At 42.8% G+C, this 20,469-nt stretch overlaps 1 non-coding gene across 1 annotated transcript; it reads left to right on the top strand.

The window, feature by feature from the left end:
- The first annotated feature begins 5,615 nt into the window (after positions 1-5,615).
- Positions 5,616-5,745, top strand: LOC149298362 (small nucleolar RNA SNORA35). Its single transcript, XR_016272446.1, has one exon. It is a non-coding gene; the product is annotated as a small nucleolar RNA SNORA35 (small nucleolar RNA).
- The last annotated feature ends 14,724 nt before the right edge of the window (positions 5,746-20,469 follow it).

Below are 20,469 nucleotides of genomic sequence, written 5' to 3'. Positions count from 1 at the left end.
GAAAACATTTCTGTGAAGTTATTTGTTTTTGAAATGTATATAAACTATGGAATATATCTCTATCCAAAAGCACTTTTGGATCTGTACTAATGTGTATATTTCTGTGTTTGGTACGCTATGGTGCCTTTATATAGTATTAAACAAATGGCTCTTCTTTGCATTTAATGAGCATGCTTAAAGCTTGTGTGTGTGGTTTTTTGTTTGTTTGTTTTTGTTTTTTTTGTTCTCAATATTTTAAAACAATAAAATTATTTTATGCATTCAGTTGAATAGTGATGTATGTAATGCAGTATTTTGGTGAAAATATACCCTTTTATAATTAAACTTAAAATCAGAATAAACCTAAAAGTAGACTGATGGCAGTGAGCCAAAGGGGAAAAGGGAGAGTAAGGATTCACAATAGTATCCTTTGTTTAATTAAGAGCGCAGGGTTCAACCTGTAAAATGATCTTTGAAAGCCCAGTATATGCGTATCCGTGATGAGGAAAATCTCTTAACTTTGACTTTTGTTTGGTTGTGCAGTTTCACGCACCACAAACAGGTCCTCACAAAGCAATGTTTGAAAGGATGGGGTCCAAAGCAAGGAAAAAACACGAGGGATCTACAAAATTAATCATCAAAGAGGGTATATGGGGGGAAAAGGCAAGGGAGGGGTGAAAGTAAAAGGAAAGTGGTTCGTAAAAGAAGACACCAATAAATACAGTAGAGGAGCTGAAAAATAACAATGGGTCTGAAGGATAAAGATGGATAACAAAAAATAAAGGTTCTTCTGGGGGAACTCTTTGAAACCTTGATTTTGTTTTTTATTTCTTTCCAAAGTAAGTGCAAAAACAGATAGAAACTTCATTTTTGGCCCCTGTGATCACAAGTAGCCACAGAAATAACCTTTTCCTGTTATATTTCTGCAAGTGCTTCCATGGAATGGAAAGTCTTACATTTGCCTATGTCTGGAAAATTGGCTCAGTTCTATTGCAATAATAGGAGAGAGGACTAAAAGAGAAAATATTACCTTTTTATTTATATAGTGCCAACAATGTATGCAGTGCTTCTTACAATACATATTCTCAAGGGGTTTGGCAAAACGAGAGAGACAAAGACAAACCGATACATTGGGTAAAGAGGGCCCTGCTTGCAAGCTTACATTCTAGAGGAACACAAATAAGTCTACAAAAAATGAGTGTTAAAACACACCTGTTTTTTTTATCTACAGTCCTGATTTATCTAGTGGCCACCAAAACCGGAAACCATGAACGGTTTGCTATTTGCTGCGATGATTGGCCATTTGAAAAAAATGAATGATGAGCCAACATGATCCATACACAGTAACATAGTAGGTTGAAAGAAGACCAATGTCCATGAAGTTAAAGTCCTTTACCTATCCTTCCTGCTTCTGATCCAGAATAAGGGAATGAAAAAGCTATTTTCAAATTTTGCTTCTGGGTCAAAAAACTCTTTCCTGACTCCAAAAGGCAATCAGATTTTTCCTTGGCTCAAGAAACTGTAAAATTGTTACATTCTATAATTTATAGTCCTATATGTTGTCCTTTTCTAAAAAAAACCACATATATATATATATATATATATATATATATATATATATATATACACTGCTCAAAATAATAAAGGGAACACTTAAACAACACAATGTAACTCGAAGTCAATCACACTTCTGTGAAATCACACTGTCCGCTCAGGAAGCAACACTGATGGACAATCAATTTCACATGCTGGTGTGCAAATGGAACAGACAACAGGTGGAAATTATAGGCAATTAGCAAGACACCCCCAATAAAGGAGTGGTTCTGCAGGTGGTGACCACAGACCACTTCTCAGTTTCTATGCTTCCTGGCTGATGTTTTGGTCACTTTTGAATGCTGGCAGTGATTTCACTCTAGTGGTAGCATGAGACGGAGTCTACAACCCACACAAGTGGCTCAGGTAGTGCAGCTCATCCAGGATGGCACATCAATGTGAGCTGTGGCAAGAAGGTTTGCTGTGTCTGTCAGCGTAGTGTCCAGAGCATGGAGGCGATACCAGGAGACAGGCCAGTACATCAGGAGACGTGGAGGAGGCTATAGGAGGGCAACAACCCAGCAACAGGACCGCTACCTCCGCCTTTGTGCAAGGAGGAGCTGGAGGAGCGCTGCCAGAGCCCTGCAAAATGACCTCCAGCAGGCCACAAATGTGCATGTGTCCACTCAAACGGTCAGAAACAGACTCCATGAGGGTGGTATGAGGGCCCGACATCCACAGGTGGGAGTTGTGCAGAACGTTTGGCATTTGCCAGAGAACACCAGGATTGGCATATTCGCCACTGGCGCCCTGTGCTCTTCACAGATGAAAGCAGGTTGACACTGAGCACACGTGACAGGCGTGACAGAGTCTGGAGACGCCGTGGAGAACGTTCTGCTGCCTGCAACATCCTCCAGCATGACCAGCATTGGCGATGGGTCAGTAATGGTGTTGGGTGGCATTTCTTTGGGGGACTGCCATTAGGTATCGAGATGAGATCCTCAGACCCCTTGTGAGACCATATGCTGGTGCGGTTGGCCCTGGGTTCCTCCTAATGCAAGACAATGCTAGATCTCATGTGGCTGGGGTGTGTCAGCAGTTCCTGCAAGAGGAAGGCATTGATGCTATGGACTGGCCCGCCCGTTCCCCAGACCTGAATCCGATTGAGCACATCTGGGACATCATGTTTCGCTCCATCCACCAACGCCAAGTTGCACCACAGACTGTCCAGGAGTTGGCGGATGCTTTAGTCCAGGTCTGGGAGGACATCCCTCAGGAGACCATCCGCAACCTCATCAGGAGCATGCCCAGGCGTTGTAGGGAGGTCATACGGGCACGTGGAGGCCACACACACTACTGAGCCTCATTGTGACTTGTTTTAAGGACATTAACCCCTTCGTGACAATTGCCGGTCCGGGCACGTCACTGAAAATCGTGACGATTATGACAATTGACGTGCCAGGACCGGCACGTCTTTAAACGGGTGAAAAAATCGATCCGTGATCGATTTTTTCACTCAAACGGTGTTGCTCTAATGCCTCGACATCGAGGCATTGAGCAACACCAAAAAAAACATTCCCGCCCCCCCCCGATCGCTCCTAGGAGCAAAAAAAAAACATGTTTGAAAGACTGCACGTCTTTCAAACATGGCGGCGCCCGCCGCCGAAAAACGGGTTTAGGAAGCGATCGCGAGTCGCTTCCTTTGCTTAGCTGGTGTTGCTAAGATGCCTCAGTATCGAGGCATCTTTGCAACACCTGTTTAGCAAAGGAAGCGACTCGCGATCGCTTCCTAAATGCTCAACTTACCTTCCCGGTGCCGGTGTCTTCGAAACACACGCGGTGTTTCAAGATGGCGGCGCCCATCAAGCCGGGGGGCGGAGCCTGCTGACATCATCGGGGGGGTGTTGCTGGATGTCATGGACATCCAGTGAATAACACCCCTAGTGGTCAGATCACTCATAAGAGTGATCATGATTTGATAAATCAAAGGCAATGTTTTCTAAACATTGCCTTTGATCAGTATTGGATCTGCCCCCCTCCTTCACTTGCTTCTAGTGAGGGAGAGAGACAGATCGGTGTGTTCTGGTATTTCAGGTATTCCCTAATAAAAATATATATATATTGATCCAAAGGCTCTTATAAGAGCCACCCATATAATATTAACCCCTTCATTGCCATTGATCACTGCATAAACAGTGATCTTGCATAGTGGCAATTGTTTTTGGGGGTTTTTTTTTTTTACATGTTTTTTTAGTTTTTTTTAGTTTTTTTTTTTTTATTATTATAGCCATTAACCCTTTCCTTCCCCACTATTTTTGCTGCAATTCTTACCATGCAGCGGTATACGGCTGAGGAGGCGTATGCCTTTTTGGCCACAGATTCTGAGGCCACTGATACAGCGTCAGATTTTGACGTTGGTCAGTTCACAGATACATCTAGTGATGTATCTGTGGCTGTTAGGACGCCTACCACACGTAGTCGTGGCAGTGCACCAGAGGCATGGGTAGCGCCTAATAGGTACAAGCCAGCTATCCCTCCTTTTTCTGGAATTCCTGGCATCAATATTGATGTTACAGGATTCACTCCACTGCAATTTGTGCAGGTTTTTTTGGGAGACGATGTCTTGGGAGACATTGTCACACAAACAAACATTTATGCCCAGCAGCACCGTGCTGCTAGCCCTAATTCTTTTTGGGCAAAACAGCCATGGACTCCCATTGACGTGCCAGAATTTCTTAAATTCTGGGCACTCACAATGTTAATGGGCATTATAAAAAAGCCCTCCATCCGCTCCTACTGGAGCACCAGCCCCATCTTTAGTACCCCCATTTTTGCCCAAACTATAACTAGGCAAAGGTATGAAATGATTCTTCGTTTCATGCATTTTAGCGACAACAGCCTGTGCCCCCCTAAGGAGGACCCCCAGTTTGATAGGCTGTACAAAATCCGCCCCCTGATTACCCATCTCGCTGCCAGGTTTCCAGAGGTTTATACACCTGGAAAGAATATCTGCGTGGATGAATCCCTAATGAAATATAAAGGAAGGTTGGGATTCAAGCAGTATATTCCTTCCAAGCACTCCAGGTATGGAGTGAAGGTGTATAAGCTCTGTGAGAGCGAGACAGGATATACTCATGCCTTCCGGGTATACGAGGGTAAGGATAGCTACCTTGACCCTCCAGGTTGCCCAGATCATCTGGGCACCAGTGCCAAGATTGTTTGGGACCTAATATTCCCCCTTATGAACAAAGGCTACCACTTGTATGTAGATAACTTCTATACAAGCGTCCCTTTGTTCAAGCTGCTGTATTGTTTCGATACGGTAGCTTGCGGTTCTATAAAAAAGAACCGCTTGGGTTTCCCACAACGCCTGGTACGAACCCGGCTAGGAAAGGGGGAGACCTCAGCTCTACGCCAAGAGGAGCTTTTGGCATTGAAGTTCAGGGACAGAAAAGAGGTGTGCATGCTGAGCACCATCCACGATGAGAGAACCGTGGAGGTTTCTGTCCGTGGCAGAGCTGGGGTCACTACAAATCCAGTGTGCATCAGGGCCTATAACAAGCACATGGGTGGAGTTGATCTGTCAGATCAACTCCTACAGCCCTACCTCATTATGAGGAAGACAAAGGCCTGGTACAAGAAGGTTGCAATTTATCTAATGCAAATTGCAACCTATAACGCTTTTTTGCTGCACAAAAAAGCAGACACTGGGCTGAAGCTGTCTTTTTTGCAGTTTCAGCTCGAAGTAATTTCAGGTATCTTGTACCGTGATGCACCTGGTCCCCAAGTAGTGATGGGAACCAACAGAATTGGGGCTACCCATTTTATTTTTAAAATCCCCCCTACAGCAAAGAAGCAGAATCCCCAAAAGAGATGCAGGGTATGCTACAGCAGGGGGCAAAGAAAGGACACCACATTTTACTGTCCAGATTGCCCTGGAAAACCTGCACTCTGTGTCGGTGACTGCTTCAAGCTGTATCACACAGTTTCCCATTTTTAATTTTTTTTTTGTTCCTGCTCCATTTTTGTATTTTTTTTTAATTTTTTGTTACATTTACTGTTTTTTAGCTTTTATTTGCTCCACCATTTTTAAGCGTTTTTATTTGCACTGTCAAGTGAACCCTGTGTCCATTCCGTGGCATGAGGGACCACTTAAGGTGCTAGATCAAATCCCTTCTTGGAGATAGGCCAGGCTTTCTTGTAACCTGTCCCTACTGATAGTTGGGTACAAGCATTTTTCTTTACCCAGATGTAAAATTCCTACTGAATTTGAATTGCTCATGTTCCAAATGTGGCCCTTTTGCCCCCAAACAATCTGACAAACCCATGCATGTGGGGTATCGATGTACTCAGGAGATGTTGCTGGACACATATCTGGGTGTTGTGTGACAGCAACATATACCAGGAGCTGTAATTTCACACCTGAAGTACAAAGTATGTGAAAAAAACACCAAAAACAATTACTATCCCAAACTTTGACAAGGGTTGGTGGTAGGATTAGTGCATGGAAAGGGTTAAACTATCAGCATCTAAAATACCCTGGGGTGTCTAGTTTTCAAAAATATATGGTTTGGTGGGGTAAATTTAATTTGCTGGCTTCAAAGATGCCCCAAATACCACATGGAGACAGAATTACCAGATTCAGAGAAAAATGGTTTTGAATTAGCAAAACGCTACTTGTACTTATTGCCCCATAACGTGTAGAAGAAAGCAAAAAAACATAAAAACATTGGGTATTTCTAAACTCGGGACAAAAAGTAGAATCTATTTAGCAGGTTTTTTCAGTAGTTTTTTATGATGAATAAAAGATTTTTCAAATAAAAGTGAGAAAATGTGGGTTTTTTTCAATTTTTCGTCATATTTTATTATTTTTATTATAGGAAATTACATCATATGAAAAAAAATTTGGTGTCTGAAGAAAGCCCTTCTTGTCCTGAAAAAAACAATATATAACTTGTGTGGGTTTAGTAAATGGGTTAAGAGAAAATTACAGCTAAACACAAACACCGCAGAAACGATAAAACAGCCATTGTCACGAAGGGTACAAAAAGTAAAATCAGCCTTTGTCACGAAGGGGTTAAATAAAAGTTGGATCAGCCTGTAGTGTGGTTTTCCATTTTGATTTTGAGTGTGCCTCCATATCCAGACCTCCATGGGTTGATAAATGTGATTTCCATTGAGGATTTTTGTGTGATTTTGTTGTCAGCACATTCAACTATGTAAAGACGCAAGTATGTCATACGATTAGTTCATTCATTCAGATCTAGGATGTGTAATCTTAGTGTTCCCTTTATTATTTTGAGCAGTGTATTTTTGAAGGCACCCATTTTGTTTGATTTTATAGGTTTCATAAAAAAATATTTTATATATATATATATATCCTCATCGATCGACCTTGTTACACAGGGTTTGGCCTCGTATAAAAGGCTGAGCCCAATTATTAAATTATTAAGTTGCAGGACTGCTGAATGCCTAAACCTATGTGGTGCCCAGAATTCTCTTTTACCAGCTATGCTATATGACTAAGCCATGATTGCTGTATAATGCATTTTCTATAAGTGCCTACAGTTAAGACAACCTAGCCAATCCCACCAACAATTAAATATGAGATTTCATAAATACAGGCACTGCATACATTGTGCATAAAGGACACATGATAAATGAATGATGAGATCAATTTTATTGCAGCGTATATTTTAACTCCTATACATTTGCAAGTTGCCTCGCCTTGTTTATAACATGCTTTTTGATGAAGCAAATTGTCCCTTATGGCTCATTTACTCATTTCACATTTTTTTATGTGCATGTATACAGATACTCATGTTTGATGACTACACAGGGTGTGTGTTAATAGACAGGGAGAGCCCATAGTTGCAACATGTTTTATAAAAACATTTGCAAGAGCAAACATGTCACAGATTTTAGGAATATATTATATGTTGAATTAAAATAAAACAATTAAGCGTTGACATCCATAAATCAGCCACTGTCTTGTATCTTCATCTCACAGTGAGTCTGAAATGATGAAGGATTTCATAGCTGTGGGACCACATTCTAATTCAACCCCTATATGTGTGCTTAAGGCAATTCAGATTATCATTTTAGGTTTTTTTTCTTTGCCAAATCTGTGATCTGTTTTGCCAAAACGTGGATGTATTTTTCAGCGGAGGTGAAACGTTATGGCGAGGATATAGAAGCTGCTAAGGGATTCAGCTGACATTTCCTCTATAGATTATATTAAACTATGGATTAAAAAAATAAAAAAGAGCAATAATGCAAAAAAGGCTGTACTAATGGGACATTAGTTAAAGAAATTCAAGTTATAACTTAAATTTCAATTTTTATTTTGTGTGAAAATCTTTTTATTGAGTTTTCCAGGTTTCCTTTACAACAAAATATAAATTTACTAGCATCAACTCACAAGCAACTTGTATATTAATGAACCTTTGCTAATGTATGCAACTGAACCATGCCAGTGGCGTTTACCTCTATTGATAATGTTCTATGTAATAAATGAATCTGTGTTAAAGTATTTTGTTGCATACACACCTTTAGTCCTTTTCATCATTGGTTTTATTCGTCTATCCTCTTAGCCATTTCCTATCAGAAAACAATGTTTATCCCCGATTTATTCTATCTCCATGCATCTAAAATAAGAACAGTCTCCCTGATTTCCTGATTCATTATGAGGGTTGGCGTTAACAAAGATGGGTCTTTAATGTGCCCTGCATACTGGGTCGAATGAGTAGGGGAATGTAGTCAAATCCAGGGACACACAGTCATTAGTGTACATGGGCAGTTTATTTATATAGTTATCAATGTTTATTCATTATGTCCACCTAAACCATATCTTCCAAGGACAGTACCTCTTTGGGACCCCATCCTAGGGCTTCTCCTGGCTTGGAGCGCAGGTAAACCAAGTGGCCACATTGGTGGCTTGCTGAAGGTCTCTGTAAGTGAGTTAATCTTTAAGACGTTCATTCTCACCTTCCATGAAAGTTGGTAATCAGAGCGGCATTGTTCCACTCAGCATCATCTATACATTAAGCGGACGGGATGCTTGACCAGTGCAGGACTCAGGACATGGTAATTACAAAGAAACTAAAGATGGCATTTGGATGGGCAAGGGCTACAAAGTAAATGAGGGTGTATATATAGATAGTAGGGAAGGAAGTGTACACCCAGCAATTAGAACTGGGTGTGCTTTTCTAAAAACATATCCAGACCCTTTTTGAAGGCATTCATTGCATTTTCATCAGTGAATTGTAGTTTAGCCATTTTAATTGCCTTTTTGTAGGTTTTGTTGGCATCTTTGTAGTCTAAATAATGCTGCTGATCTTTCGCTTTTATAATTTTATTTCCTGTCTTACATTATTGGTAAGCCACATTGGTTTTTATTTGTGTTGTTTGCATTTATTGCATGTATACATTTATGTCTATAATTTTGTAATGTGTGCTTAAAAGTATCCGACTTGTCTTTTGTGTTCTGCCCAGAAAACAATCTTTCCTATCTATTGAATACAAATTATACTAAAACTAAGTGTTCTGATGGAGTAGTTACCAATCTGCTTTTTAGAAGTAATCTAAAATGAAACCAGGCTATGGTCACTACTTCCAAAATATTTTATGCTTACTTGGATGTTTAACCCCTTAATGACAATTGCCGGTCCTGGCACGGCACGGAAAAGCATGTGCTTTACGACAATTGACGTGCCAGGACCGGCACGTCTTTAAACGGGTGCAGAAAGCGATCTACTATCGCTTTCTGCACCCAAAAAGCGTTGCTGAATGCCTCGACCTCGAGGCATTCAGCAACGCCGCGATCGGCACGAAGGGGCCATCTCTGGCCCCTCCACGGGGCGTCAACATCCGCCATACTTTGTATGGCGGCGGACGCCCGTTTTAAAAGCGTTTAGGAGGCGATCGACGATCGCCTCCTAAACTTAAATGGTGTCGCTGGAATGCCTCGATCAGGAGGCATCCAGCGACACCAAACACTAACCTTTTGATGGGCTGTGACCGCTCCGGAGAGCGGTCACAGCCGCAGCTGCCGGCAATCTTCGCCATCAAGGAAGATGGCCGCCGTCCTGTAACAGGAACCACAAATTTTAAAAAGTTCGCTAGATGGTCCAGACCATCTAGAGAACTTTGGCTCCACTTGCAGGTTGAATACAGGTACTGCATTCACCATGCAAGTCAATGGAGCCCAGCTTTCTAATCACAGTGTGATTAGTAAAAATAAATTAAAAAATAAAATAAAATTAATAATAATTAGAAAAAAATAGTAAAAAACAGTAAAATGTAAAAATCATTTCCCACTGATGTCACTATCAGGGGAACCTCCAAGTTGAAAAAAAATGTTAAATTTTTTTAAAAAAATAATAATAAAAAAATATATATATATATAAAAAATGCTGGTGGTAAAATATGTGCATGCAAAGAGTTAAAATACCAGCATTTAAAATACCCTGTGGTGTCTAGTTTTGAAAAATATATGGTTTTGTTGGGCACACTGAAATGGCCCGGCTCAAAGATGTACCAAATAGGGCATGGGCAGTGGATCCCAAATGCCAAAGTTCAACATTGAAAAAAGCGCATGCCCCAAATGTGGCCCTTTTGCCCCAAAACAGCCAGGCAAAATCATTCATGTGAGGTATCGCTGTACTCAGGAGATGTTGCTGAACACATATTGGGGTGTTTTGTGATAGTGACATATACGAGAACATTTTAATTCATACCTGAATTAAAATGTGTGTGGAAAACCAAATGCAAAAAAATGACTACCACAAAGTTTGACAAAGACTGGTGGTAGATATGGTGCATGGAAAGAGTTAAAATACTAGCATTTGAAATACCCTGGGGTGTCTAGTTTTCAAAAATATATGGGTTTATTGGGCACACTGAAATGGCTCGGCTCAAAGATGTACCAAATAGGGCATGGGCAGTGGATCCCCAAATGCCAAAGTTCAACATTGAAAAATGCGCATGCCCCAAATGTGGCCCTTTTGCCCCCAAACAGCCAGGCAAAATCATTCATGTGGGGTATCGCTGCGCTCAGGAGATGTTGCTGAACACATATTGGGGTGTTTTGTGATAGTGACATAAACTAGAACATTTTAATTCATACCTGAAGTAAAATGTGTATGACAAAACAAATGCAAAAAAATGACTACCATAAAGTTTGACAAAGACTGGTGGTAGATATGGTGCATGGAAAGAGTTAAAATACTAGCATTTGGAATACCCTGGGCTGTCTAGTTTTCAAAAATATATGACTTGATGGGGTAAATTGCATTGGCCGGGTTCAAAGATACCCGAAATGGCACATGGGGGGAAGAATTACCAGATTTGGAAAAAATGGCTTTGAAATAGCAAAACGCTACCTGTACTTATTGCCCCATAATGGGTAGAAAAAAGCAAAAAAACATAAAAACATTGGGTATTTCTAAACTCAGGACAAATAGTAGAATCTATTTAGCAGGTTTTTTCATTACCTTTTATAGATGAGTAAAAGATTTTTCAACTAAAAGTTAGAAACAGTCATTTTTTTCTAAATTTTTCACCATATTTTATAATTTTTTTAATAGTAAATAATATGATACAATCAAAACAATGTCATCTAAAGAAAGCCCTTCTTGTCCTGAAAAAAAAAATATCTAATGTGTGTGGGTTCAGTAAACGGGAAAGAAGAAAATTACAGCTAAACACAAGCAGCGCAGAAATGTTAAAAAGGCCATTGTCACAAAGGGTACAAAAAGTAAAATCAGCCTTTGTCTCGAAGGGGTTAAGACACACTCCTTATTGTTAGTTATTTTTATAACCAGATCCATCCCTTATGAAAAAATTACTGCAGTTTTTCTGAAGTAATACTGCAGTTTTTTGGACATGAAAAAACTGCAATACTGCACTTTTACTGCAGTTTTACTGCATTTGTACTTCACTGTACTGCAGTTATTTTTGTAAGGAAGTACAAATGCAATAAAGCTGCAGTACATTGAAGTACAACTGTAGGTTTGCAATATTAAAAAAAAAAGTGCAGTAAATGTGCAGTAATACTGCAGTAAAAGTGCAGTACAGTGAAGTACAAATGCAGTAAAACTGCAGTAAATGTGCAGTAATACTGCAGTAAAAGTGCAGTATTGCAGTTTTTTCATGTCCAAAAAACTGCAGTATTACTTCAGAAAAACTGCAGTAATTTTTTCGTAAGGGGCAGGCATCCATACTGGTTGGGGGCCTCTACTAATTGTGACATAAATTTGTAATTTAGCAGGTTATGAAACTTGCTGCCCCTAGTGGAACTAGTTCTTCCAGAATTCCAATTTATATCTGGGTAATTAAAATCTCCCATAAGTAAAACTTCACCCAGATTTGCAGGCTTTTCAATTTGTAATAAAAGCTGGTCCTCCCCATCAATGCTAATTGTTAGCAGCTTGTAGCATATACGTACATGTAATGTGTGACCCTTTTTATATTTGTCTGTGAGTATCTGCAAATCTCCACCATAGTGTCTCCTCATTACTACCAGAATCATCATGCACACCTTGGTTAATATGGAGCTTTAATTTAGAATTCACATATAAACAAAACCATCCCCTTTTCTATTTACTCTCTCCCTTCTAATTAGTAAGTACATTTACTGACCAGTCAGTTCAATGATCCCACCACGTTTCTGTAATCATGGGCGTAGGAACCGGGGGGGACAGATCCCCCCCCAGTAACTCATGCGGGGGGGACCGATAATGAAGAAATCCCCCCCAGGGCTGTAGGACCCCCCCCCCCCCATAGAAACGCTGCAAATGCGGCCCGCGAGACTGTCACGTTCTGCCCAGGCTGCGGAGCTGCATATCTGTCTTGCTTCAGTTTCCCTGTTTTGCTTCGATCCATTCCTGGATTTCCTTTTGCTCTGTTCTGATCTTCCATTCCTTGCTTCTGCTTCAGGTGTGCCCCACCCATGTGTTCTGTTTGTCTCAGTCTGCAGTCTAAAGGTATGTCTCAGTGCTATGTGTTTTGATTACATGTTTGGTTTGTTTCGTACCACTGTCAGCATGGATTAGCGTTAGGACCCCCCGTCATTGGAGTACTTTGGCGTAGTGGTGGGCTAAGCATACTATGGCCATATGATGTGACGGAATCTCCAATTGTTATCATATAGTTTTAGGCTAGTTCCTGTATTCATGTTTGTTTGTCTCTTATGTACCTTTGCCCTTCTTCCTTGTATCATCTGAGGATTCTGGTTCCTCTCTCCTCTCCCTTTGTCCTAGTCAATATGGCCTATCCTTGCTTAAAGGAGAAGCGTCCGAGGATTCCGGCTCCTCACTCCTTCCCCTGTGTTCCTTGCCTTGTTCCCTGTCCTTTTGTTGTGCCCTGTATCATGTATATCTTGTCTAGTAATGTTTATTCCTTGTCTGGTTCACTGTAGTGCCCTGTAACGTGTATATCTTGTCTGGTTATGTTTCGTGCCTGGTCTCCCTGTCCCTTGCTTGTTATGTTTCTGCTATATCCTTTGCTTAGCTTCCATACTCCCAGCCTGCAGCATCCTGCACGTGATTCCAGTGATATGTTTTATGCCTGCTCCAGGGTGTCTGCAGGATATCACTTTGTTTCATTCTGGACTTCATCCGCTGCTATATCAGGGCGCTGGTGTTTGGCTGCCAAGCCTAGGAGCTCAACACCTGGGTGAGTGTGGTCGCCCTGCAACCAGGCCCTGTCTAACTCCACTACTGCACTGTCACTCCTGCACACAATCTTTGGGCGCGCTGGGTCCTTTCAGTCATCTGTTTGGACCCAGTCCGTGACAGAGACCTCGTGGTGCGGTCCGCGTAAGATCGGCAGCCAGGGCAACCGATCTTACACGGTCCGCACCTCGAGCCCTGCTATAACAAGAGCCCTGCTACTTACCTGTGGGAGGGTCTTCTGTACTGCACATAGGAAGCAGAACCCAGCAGAGTTCACGTGGCATCACATCCTGCTTCCTCTGTGCAGTACCAGAGAACGCAGAGGGAGGCCGTGCCCCCTGCTGAAGTCTGTGAGCGGCATCGAGGAGCTGCAGTCCAGGTAACGGGGTGGGGAGGGTCTTTGAATCAGTATGCGTGATTGAGGGAAGGAATCTGTGAATGAATGAGTATATGAATGAATGAGTGTGTGTGTGATAGCATGGATGTGTAAGTGCTGGAACCTAGGCATGATGGCACTGTGATTGCTGTTAGCAGTCACACTCCTATCATGCCAAGTCAGCTAGTACATGCTGAAACCTAGCTAGCTGCCCCCCTTGTCTATTAATGCTGCCAGCACTATGGGGTCTGCACATCACTTACAGCCACCCTGTACCAGCATGTACTGGCTGACTTGGCATGATAGGAGTGTGATTTCTAACAGCAATCACAGTCCCATCATGCCTAGGTTCCAGCATTTACTGGTTGGATGTATAAGTGCGGGAACCTAGGCATGATAGGACTGTGATTGCTGTTAGCAATCACACTCCTATCATGCCAAGTCAGCCAGTACATGCTGAAACCTAGCTAGCTGCCCCCCTTGTGTATTGATGCTGCCAGCAATATGGGGTCTGCACATCACTTACAGCCACCCTGTACCAGCATGTACTGGCTGCCTGGGTATGATACGAAAAAAACAAAAATGACCCCCCACCTTTAAAAATAATAATAAAAACTCACAAGTAGGTAACACACCACAATTGGACCAAAACAATTAGCAAGGGTCATTTTCGTTTTTGGCTAAGTGAACCGTGAATGTTTTGGTCCAGAATTTTCATTTTGGTGCATCCCTAGAATAAATAGAATTATTTCATTTTTAATTATCCTGAGTCCTGAATTTGTAGTCACAAAACTTTCTAGGCCCAGAAATCAGTGAGAGGAAAAGTAAAGATTTTGTGTCCTTTACTTTATTTTAATCTGCATATTTTATTAAAGGCCATATTTTCTCATAGTGAAAAATGAGTGCGGCCCGCGCACGTATGCAATTCTGATGAAGTTGCCCACTTCAGAAAAAACTTGGACACCCCTGGGGTAGACAGTAGGAAGGGGGGGTAGGGAGAGGGTAGCTAGTGAGAAGGGGGGGTAGGGAGAGGGTAGCTAGTGAGAAGGGGGGGTAGGGAGAGGGTAGCTAGTGAGAAGGGGGGGTAGGGAGGAGAGGGTAGCTGATGAGAAGGTGGGGTAGGGAGAGGGTAGCTGGTGAGAAGGGGGGGTAGGGAGAGGGTAGCTGGTGAGAAGGGGGTAGGGAGAGGGTAACTGGTGAGAAGGGGGCAGTAGGGAGAGAGTAGCTAGTGAGAAGGGAGGGTAGAGAGGGGGTAGATAGTAAGAAAGTGGGAGAGAGGGGGTAGATAGTGTGAGAAGGGGGAGAGGGGGTAGATAGTGTGAGAGATGGGGAGAAAGTGGGAATCTGATGGGGGAAAATGCTGTCCCCCACAGATTTTTAGGGGTTCCTACGCCAATGTCTGTAATACAGATTAAATCATACTGTTCCTCACTCACCAATATCTCCAGCTCACCCATTTTGTTTGTCAAGCGTCTTGATTTTGCTAAAAGACATTTAAGATTACTTCTCACTTCTGGTTCTTCCATTGACAAACATTTTGTGGCCACAGGTTTCATTTTATTTTTATATACCTTCTTATAATGTATGCTAACCCCATCACTGCCCTCCCCCTTTTCCAAAAGCTAGTCCCCCATCCTATCTACTTTAACTGCTTCTCCAGATCTATCTTTGCGCTCCCCCCAGAACCTAGTTTTAAAAACTCCTCTATCCCTCTAGCCATCCTCTCCTCTAACACTGCAGCCCCCTCATCATTTAGGTGCAGTCCATCCAGTCCTCTTCCTTCCGTAGGAAGGGTGAGGTGACTGAAACACACACCCCAGGCACAGCTGTGAGAAAGTGCTGAAAGCAGGTCCTGAAAAGGGTGGAGCCTCTATGCATCCCTCCCCCCAATTGGAGGAACAGGGAGAGGATATCCACGTAGTGCACAAAAGGTTGGAGCCTCTCCTCCATTGATCCAATCGGGGAAGAGGATTGTTGGAAGGTTCTGACCTTTTAAGACTTGGAAGCGGCCGTCGGAGAAGGTAGGGAGACATTAGTAGTGAGAGAGTAGGTAAGAGAGTGAGTAAGATTGAGTGAGGGTGTGAAAGAGCATGCATAAGACCCCATGATGCCCAGCCAGCCAATAGTCAGGCTCAGCATATAGTAATGGTAGTTATGGTGTACCACTGTCTGTGTCTGCCTTGGTATATAATGATACGAGCTAAACTGTACCACCATCAGTGCCTGGCTTAGTATATAGTGATGGGAGTTACGCTGCACCATCTTCAATGCCTGGGTCAATATACAATGATGGAAGTTACACTGCACCACCGTCAGTGCCTCGTTCAGTATATAGTGGTGTTGCTGTGTCTCCTTCTCACTTTTTTGTTACTTTTGTTAAATTCTGTACAAATTACCCTACAAATATATAGGTTTTTAAGTAAAGCGTGACGTAGTGTACACAGTGTATTCTCACATATAAACTGGTTCTAAAATCTGCCTTTTTGGAAAAATAGAAGATGAATGTAGGTCTGTGTAAACAATATCAAACAAACAATCAATGTTGTATTCTGACCTAGGCCTAGGGTGGCGGGTCCAGGGAGTAGCATTGTCATAACATAACAGGGTCACCCTACAGAGATGTCAGGCTCCCTGTAGCACCACATATCAATGGGCTGGTTGAAAAGGAGATCACTGACCTCCCCAAACAGCCTATTAGCACTACATAGCACTTTGCCAACCAGGCACACTACTCTATAGGGGCTGTTAAAAGGTTGCTGTGCACCTTTAAGACAGATTAGCAGGATGTCATGTCATATTACGGTGCTCAGAAGGACACGGATAGGCAAAATGCTGTTGCTGTAATGCCTCAATATTGAAGTTCTAGAGGGTGACCACAAGCGCCATAGCCAGAGACATGTTGCCTCTCGCAAGATGGCGTCTGTGACAGAACCCTCCATCACTGGGGTCCCTGGAGAGGCCTGAGAGACGGCCTCCTCCCTATCGACTATGGGCCCAGGCCTTGTAGAGACTTCTGTGTGTGGATACAGGGGTTCAGTTTCTGCTGATGTACCCCATGTTTTAGCACTGAGTCTCAGAACTGTAACGTCAGCTCGACATCCTGTGGTAGGAAGAAGGCTGATTGTCTTAAGCCAATTATATGTCTATCGTCATTCCACGTCTACGTCCCCAATTAATGTAATTATTTATGTCTCATGTCATTCTGTCCTTCCCCCGGATATTGTGTTGCAGGATTTGATCTAATTACTTCCTTCCTGCCATGGTAATTAGATCATGTGATATTTGTCTTGCCCCTTTTCTTACTTGTGTATATATAGCTCTGTATTTGGTTTTAATAAATGAGTCCTGTTTTCACCTCAACATGAGTGTTGCCTGATGTTTGGGGTGGGCTGTAGCCTCGCTGTGTAGCTAAGCTTCGGATAGCCACAGTGCCAATGCAGCTACGGTGCAGCGACGTCCCCCCTTCTATCTACAACGCTGGTTCTGCCCGCCGCTGAAGGGGTTACTTGTTGGTGTCCTGTCAGGAGGAAGCAACGTTTGGCGGGAGTACCCAGTCGGGGTACAGGTCGGTCCCGTCACAGCGTCGCCCACTAAAAAATAAACAAGTTTATTCAACCATACAAGTCAATATAAAAAAAATGATAACCATCCAGTTTGAACAAAAGTAATTAAAAAAAGCCAAAAAAAATATAGATAGATAGACAGACATAAAAAATATACTTTTATGAGCAAGACCTAAAATTAGCGCTTTATCTTCCCAAAAATCCTTACATGTAAAGAGTTTAAATAATATTTGACATACCCATGGGGTGTGTAGTTTTCAAAAATGTATGGACTGATGGGTAATCAGGCACTGATGGTAAATTGAATTGGCCAGGTTCAAAGATCTCCCATATAGGACATGGGCACAGATTGACCAGATTTTTTTAAAAAACACATCGCCATGATGTGGCCATTTAGCCCCCAAACAATGCAATAAACATATGCATGGGTGGATCATTGTACTCAAGAGATGTTGCTGAACACATATTGGTATGTTGTTTGCCAGTGACAGAAACAATGAGCTGTACATTCATACTTTAAGTACCATGTGAGTGACAAACAAATTACAACTACAAAGTTTGACAAAGGATGGCGGTAGAATTAGTGACTGAAATCCCCTGAGGTGTCTACATTTTGGGCCCATTTTTACATTTCCACTTACTCACTTTTGTTGCCAAGGTGTTAGACATTAATGGCTGTGTGTTGAGTCATTTTGAGGGGATAGCAAATTTACTCTGTTATACAGGCTGTACACTCACTACTTTACATTGTAGCAGAGTGTAATTTCTGCGTTGTTGTCACATGAAAAGATATAATAAAATATGTACAAAAATGTGAGGGGTGTACTCACCTTTGTGAGATACTATGTGTATGGGTAGGTGTATGTTTATGGGCAGGTGTATGTTTATGTGTGTATGGCAGGTGTTTGTAAAAGCAGTGTGTGTGTGGGCAGTCGTGTGTAAGGGCAGTGTCAATAAAATGCCACGGGCGCAAAAGGAGCCAGCTACAGCTCTACTCACAACAGCCAGGCAGCACAAGAGCCTGTCGCTCTGTCTCTGTACTTATTTGTTAACTATAAAGAAAAGCTTTCAAGATTTTTCCTGTCTTTCTCAGGTCTGAAGCAATACATGTCTTTTAAGTATAATGTTAATCAAATAAAAGGTATCATTGCACACTGCAATACTCTGGTATTTTGGCATCTTATTTATATATATTTATTTAGTTTTTTCAGTGGCATGATTTAGTGGTGGAACTTCTTAGTACCCTCCTAGTTTTGACTGTGGTATCTTATGTATAATATATACACTGCTCCAAAAAATAAAGGGAACACGTAAACAACACAATGTAACTCGAAGTCAATCGCACATCTGTGAAATCACACTGTCCACTCAGGAAGCAACACTGATGGACAATCAATTTCACATGCTGTTGTGCAAATGGAACAGACAACAGGTGGAAATTATAGGCAATTAGCAAGACACCCCCAATAAAGGAGTGGTTCTGCAGGTGGCGACCATAGACCACTTCTCAGTTTCTATGCTTCCTGGCTGATGTTTTGGTCACTATTGAATGCTGGCGGTGCTTTCACTCTCATGGTAGCATGAGACGGAGTCTACAACCCACACAAGTGGCTCAGGTAGTGCAGCTCATCCAGGATGGCACATCAATGCGAGCTGTGGCAAGAAGGTTTGCTGTGTCTGTCAGTGTAGTGTCCAGAGCATGGAGGCGCTACCAGGAGACAGGCCAGTACATCAGGAGACGTGGAGGAGGCTGTAGGAGGGCAGCAACCCAGCAGCAGGACAATTACCTCCGCCTTTGTGCAAGGAGAAGCAGGAGGAGCACTCCCAGAGCCCTGCAAAATGACCTCCAGCAGGCCACAAATGTGCATGTGTCCACTCAAACGGTCAGAAACAGACTCCATGAGGGTGGTATGAGGGCCCGACGTCCACAGGTGGGGGTTGTGCTTACAGTCAAACACCGTGCAGTACGTTTGGCATTTCCAGAGAACACCAGGATTGGCATATTCACCACTGGCGCCCTGTGCTCTTCACAGATGAAAGCAGGTTCACACTGAGCACACGTGACAGACGTGACAGAGTCTGGAGACGCCGTGGAGAAAGTTCTGCTGCCTGCAACATCCTCCAGCAGACCGGTTTGGCGGTGGGTCAGTAATGGTGTGGGGTGGCATTTCTTTGGGGGGCCGCACAGCCCTCCATGTGCTTGCCAGAGGTAGCCTGACTGCCATTAGGTACCGAAATGAGATCCTCAGACCCCTTGTGAGACCATATGCTGGTGCGGTTGGCCCTGGGTTCCTCCTAACGCAAGACTATGCTAGACCTCATTATTACATAAAAATTTTGCAGCTCCTCGCATACAATAGTATGACTTGTTTTAACTGACTTGAGTTCATAGCTCAATATCTTATTTGGGGTTTATATACTTTTACATAGCCCTGTCCCTTGCTGCACTGTAAGGACAAATCCAAAGGATTGTCAGCTTATGTTCTTAAGAAATAAGAAGCTTACGTTAACTTGTCTACCTTTTGAACAGGATCTATCAGTTCCTTACACGTTTATAGACTGGGTAGGTATTCCTATGGAGAGCGAAGATCAAGTATGTAGCAAACATGATACTGGTTATACAGACAAAGTATTGAGTTTATCAATATAACCCATTATGCGACCATACACAATCTGCCACTCTGAAAGAGCTTGGATTTGAGCCTTCTTTTTAGTTTTGTATTTTTATTTTAAGGCTAGTGCAGTAGCGTACCTAGCGGGGGGCGAGGGGGGCGGTCCGCACCGGGTGCCGCTCATCAGGAGGGTGCCAACTTGCCGGCACCCGGCACCCCTCCAGAGACGGACACTAATGTCCGCCGCTGTAGGAGCAGGCTCGCAAGGGAGCGGTATCGGAGGTCTTTAACAGACCTCCGGCTCCCTTGAGTGATTTTAAGCCGGGTTCAACCCTTGAACCCGACTTTAAATCACTCAAGGGAGCCGGAGGTCTGTTAAAGACCTCCGATATCGCTCCCTTGCGATCCGCACGGCAACAGCTGCTGTGCGCCGGGATTTGTTGTCAGATCCTGGCGCACAACACTGAAGCCGCGCCCACTGAACCGGAAGAAGACAGAAGAACTGAAGAAGAGGAGCGAAGAGGAGGAAAAGAAGCTGTAAGGAGAAAAGAGGAAAGGTAGGAAAGCATTCAGTGAGTGTGGATTGGTATATGTGTGGATTGGTATGTGTGGATTAGTATATGTGTGGATTGGTATGTGTAGATGTATATGTGTGGATTGGTATATGTGTGGATTGGTATGTGTGGATTGATATATGTCTGGATTGGTATGTGTCTGGATTGGTGTGCGTC

Source organism: Sceloporus occidentalis, unplaced genomic scaffold, assembly GCF_023333645.1.
Source record: "Sceloporus occidentalis isolate IW3139 unplaced genomic scaffold, rSceOcc1.0.p SCAF_33, whole genome shotgun sequence".
NCBI classification, from domain to species: domain Eukaryota; kingdom Metazoa; phylum Chordata; class Lepidosauria; order Squamata; family Phrynosomatidae; genus Sceloporus; species Sceloporus occidentalis.
This window is presented reverse-complemented; position numbering and strand designations above follow the sequence as displayed.